A 5,369-nucleotide genomic window follows, 5' to 3' on the forward strand; every position below is an offset into this window, starting at 1 on the left:
TCTGATCAGAATTTGGTCTAATTGTGTTGTCTATGTTTTTGTGGAGAAGATGTAGAGGAAGAACTCAGTTATATTTGTGCCTTCTACCTCACCATCTTATCTGATTTCTGGTGATCTTAAATATGATTATCTTAAAGATCATTGTGGACTGGTTGAACAATGATTGCGAAACTTAGGAAAGATGTAAAGATGTAAATGAATATAATTTGCTAAAATTTGGGGAACCGAACAGCGCAAAAGTATTCAATGAATTATTAAAGGTGGAAAAGGATCTTAAAGAACATCTTATCCAGTGTTGTCTTTTCATAGGTCTTCAGCTTTTTCTCTTCATGCCAGTTGTTGAGTCCATAGGGACTAGGGGTGAAGAGAAAGGAGTTGGAGGAAAGGGAAGAAAAGAAATTTTGAAGAAAATACAGGCCAAAAACCTTCAATTGGTTTATTGATTAGAAGCAAATACTAGAGAGTCAGCTAGGTAGCACAATAGATAAAGCACCACATCAGAAATCAGGAGGACCTGGGTTCAAATTTGGCCTCAGACACTCCCTGGTTGTGTCTGACCCTGGGCAAGTCACTTAACTTCAAGCCAGGTCCTTACCACCCTTCTGCCTTAGAATTGATACTTAGAAACAATATGACAGAAGTTAAGAGTTATTTTTTTTTTAATGCTTGGTGTTCCTGTGTTAAAGGCATAAAATGGACCAAAAAGTGTGACAATTAGTTCCTTGTATAAAATCATTCAGTGGAGTACAGTTATAAGGATCTGGGTACATGTTGCAACACTATATTTATTAGATTTATCAGAGCCAGGTGAAAGAGATTTCACCAAAGTGTAAGCTTTAATTTAAAAAAAAAAATTGCTTAGCACATAGATTTTTTTTTTTAAACTAAAACTTAGGGAAAGACTGGCCCAGGTACACTTTAGTTTATGTTGTTAGATAAGTCTTTGAAAAATTTAATGGAGTATCTCATTAACTCAGTCTGGCCACCTCACCCAAGAAGAGAATGTTTTGTAAAGCTAGCAAATTTCCTAGAATAATTAACTTGTGTCATAATTGTTCATGTCATACCACATAAAAAAATAATCTTATTTTTAATGGTGAGCCTTTAAAGCCCTAACTACATTTAAGGCCGATACTTAGATTTTTGGAAATAGTACTTGGATGTATAAGGAGAATAGTTAACCCTTCCTTGCCTCAAAAACAAAGGTTATATACAATTAAGTTATTCATATAGAAATTTTTTTTATTCTAGGGCAATTCCTTAATTTTTTTCCAAATTCTCTTAAATGTGAGAAGTTTGAATTTTTCAAAACTACTTATTGAAGGTATAAATTATCCTTTGATAGTGGGAAAACACTCATAAAATTTTTTTCAAAAGGTCTACAAAAATCTCCCAAACCAGGAAGTTTACTAATAAAAAATTACTGATGCTTAGTTGCTATGCTTTCAAATAAAGAAATTTGTAATTACATAGCAATATCAAACAAAACACAACAACCAGTCAGACTCAGCAGTTGGGAGTTCAAGTTTGTGCTGGCTGGGAGCCCAGGTACCATGAGCAGATAAGACTGCTGAATCTTGGAGTGACCTCAGAGGTGATCTTATCCGACCTATCCTTGGACAGCCAACTTGTAGTGCATCCTGGGGCTATTCATACAGCCTTTCTAGCGTGGTAGGACCTGCCACAGTTTGCTTTCCACTGGTCTGGCTTCCCGAGAACCCACTGTGCAACAATGAGGCATCAGAGCCTGCCTGTGTGGAGCCAGTCATCAGTAGTGGTCCATTAGCAGTTGCTGAGAATTGATTGGCCTCAGTCCCCACAATCCCCAAAAAAAACAGGATCTAACAAGCTCCATGAACTGAAGGCCAAAGCCCAGTAGATTATGAACCAGTTTGGCCCCACAGCCTTGTTCAACCTCTCCAACTTTTCATCCATAAAATCAGAACCTTCTAGCACGTAGGGGGCTATGGCCCACAGTACCACAGTGGGAAAGATGCCAGGCTCCCCGGGGGCAGGGGGTCATCTTAGTCCAGAAAGCAATCGGATTTTGACCAAGAAGAAATTACAGGACTTGGTTAGAGAAGTGGATCCCAACGAACAGCTGGATGAAGACAGAGCAGATGCTACTACAGATTGTTGATGACTTCACTGAGAATGTAATGATAACAGTGTACCAACGGGAGTCAAAAATGTCCAGCTGCACTTAGAGAATGGCCTTGATCCACAAAACCAAGAAATAACCCAAGCAGAGAGAAAACATTGCATTTCAAGCCCCAGGAGAGGCCTCCACAATAAGTTTTTTTAATACTTTAAGATATATTTTTATTAACAATATACCAGTATCTCTAGTGACTGTGGAGACCTGCCAAAAACCCTCACCATTTGATGGTCCCAGCTCCCCTCCCTTTTCCCTGCCATCTCAGAAAGGAGCCCTGTAACTCAACCCAAAAGAGGTTTGATTTATGGTTTATCCTAAGTGGCTGTCCAAGGGACAGAAAGTATCCTGGTCTTGTTTGGTGCAACAGTAGAGGCTTCTGTTTTCCTTTATTCCTCGTACTTTGTAATGTCAGTGTTTTTATGAATGACTTAGATTTGTTTTTCAAAAATAAAGATGTTATTAATCTAAAAAAAAAAAAAAAACCACAACAACCTTCTGAGGCAGGTAAGGCATTTATCATTGACCTCATCTTACAGACCAGAAAATTTCAACTCAAGTGAACTGACTTTGCCTCAAGGTCATGCAGCTAGTAAGTGTTGTAGCCAGGACTTGGAGCTAATTCTTTTAATTCTGTTTCTTTTCCTCTCTTCTTTGTTATGTACAAAATATAACTGCACAGTTTATTGATCTTTTATGATTAAAAAATCATCAGAACGAGATCCTCTTTCTATTACCCTAACCCATCAATAGGTGCTCCATTTATTTCTTCATTTCAAATTTACCCAGAATAACTAGAGATCTTTTGTACCTACACAGATTCACATATATGTTTGAAATAGTTACATATATTCAACTTAGATAGCAATAGTCAGATCCTCTAAGGTTGTTGTATTGATATTTTGTAAAAGATATGGATATTTTGTAAAAGAATGCTGGGACTGATCCCCATTCTCTTATTCTCCTTCACAGAGAAGAATATGAATGAAAGAATCTTAGCATGGGAGGATTTCTACATATTAAGGAGTCATTTTACCTTTTCATTTATAATTTAAATTAGTGCATCCGATTTACAAAGTGTGGCCCTACTCATTAATATTATGTTGATAAAGTTATAAGAAAAAATGAAAAGCTAGAGAAAAAAGAGGGTGATATTGCTGACAAAGATATGTCTTGATACAGCTCTTGATACATTGAAATGCATTGTTATTTGCTACTTTACTGTTGCTTATGCTTGCTCAGAAAGTATTCCTTGTACTCCAAAGGATCCATGATTTCATCATTGTGGCAAGTGCCTCCTATGCAATTGATCAGTTCATCCAACAAGCATTTATTACATTCCTACTTATGTGCCAGGCACTAAGGATACAAATACAAAGAAAGTAACAGTTCCTACTCATGGAAGTTTGCATTAATAGGGGAGAGAAGTTCACATGAATAAATAGCATATTTATACTCCTCTTTCAGCCTCAATTTCCTTAAAATGAGGGTAATAATAACACCTGCTTCATTGGGTAGCCATGAGGATCAAATGAGATAACATATAAAGCATTTTATAAGCCTTAAAACTATAATTAGACTTGAAAGCCAGTGAATTTCAACAAATATGTTCAAATTTGCTAAGGAACCCTGTTCACACACTGATTTTACTTCTACGAAAATATTGGGCAATTTGAGGCATTTGGAATGAATAGTGAAGGAGTCTCTCAAAAAGTGGGGAGTGGGAGTGGCTGGGTAAGGGAAGAGAATAACTATCTTTGGCCAAGGCCTCTTCACTTCTTTCTTCAAAATTTGGTCTGAAGATTTAATATGATATTCTGGAAAGCAGAAGTACTAAAATCACAACAAAGAATAAAATTTTTAATAAACTTTTTTAAATAAAGAATAATCCTTTTCAGAGGAAAATGAATATCATGAAATAGAGGACTTTCAAGCACTCCTGATGAAAAGATGAGAGCTGAATAGAAAATTTTATATTCATGGGGCAGCTAGGTAGCTCAGTGTATTAAGAGCCAGGCCCAGAGATGGGAGGTCCTGGGTTCAAATGTGACCTCAGACACTTTCCAGCTGTGTGACCCTGGGCAAGTCACTTAACCCCCATTGCCTAGCCCTTACTGCTCTTCTGTCTTAGAACCATTATACAGTATTGATTCTAAGATGGAAGGTAATGGTTGTTTGTTTTTTTTAATTTTGTATTCAAACAGAAGACTCAAAGAAAAGCATAAAAAAATAAATACGAAAGTAATCATGAGGTTCAATAAAGCTAAACTTTACATTATGGGAAGATATATTTGGTTCCTAAGAACTTCATCATTATTAGGGATTGGGGTAGTTAAAAGGAGTTTACATAGAGTCTGTGGGTGTTTATGTTGAATGATCTCCAAAACATGAATAGAAAAAGAAGGGGTGAGAAAAGAGGAATTGCTCTGGGAAAATGAAAAAGGAAGAAGTAGAATACGGGAAATTTTCTCACATAAGAGAAGCATACAAGGAAAAGCTTGTACAATGAAGAGAGGTTAGGAGTGGAGAGGTTGCCAACAATGCTTGAAATGATATCTCAGGATTGGTTCAAAGAAGGAAGAATATATATACTCGGTTGTGTGTAGAAATGTAATGAGCCCAATAGGGAAATAGGGGAAGAGGAACTGAAAAAGTGTCAGATGGAGGTATGGAGTGATAAAGAGGAGAATGGGTTAAGAAGGAAGTGGTCAGAATCAAAGCAGACTTTTTTTTTTTTCAAACATTTATTAATATTCATTTTTAACATGGTTACATGATTCATGCTCCTCCTTTCCCCTTCGCCCCCCGCACTCCCCCCCCACCCATGGCCGATGTACATTTCCACTAGTTTTGTCATGTGTCCTTGATCAAGACCAATTTCCAAATTGTTGGTAGTTGCATTGGTGTGGTAGTTTCGAGTCCACACCCTCAATCATGTTCACCCCGACCCATGCGTTCAAGCAGTTGTTTTTCTTATATGTTTCCTCTCCTGCAGTCCTTCCTCTGAATGTGGGTAGCATTCTTTACCATAAATCCCTCAGAATTGTCCTGGGTCATTGTATTGCTGCTGGTACAGAGGTCCATTACGTTCAATTTTACCACAGTATATCAGTCTCTGTGTACAATGTTCTTCTGGCTCTGCTCCTTTCACTCTGCATCTGTTCCCGGAGGTCTCTCCAGTTCGCCTGGAACTCCTCCAGTTTATTATTCCTTT

The sequence above is a fragment of the Gracilinanus agilis genome, chromosome 2, assembly GCF_016433145.1.
Source record: "Gracilinanus agilis isolate LMUSP501 chromosome 2, AgileGrace, whole genome shotgun sequence".
Classification (NCBI taxonomy): domain Eukaryota; kingdom Metazoa; phylum Chordata; class Mammalia; order Didelphimorphia; family Didelphidae; genus Gracilinanus; species Gracilinanus agilis.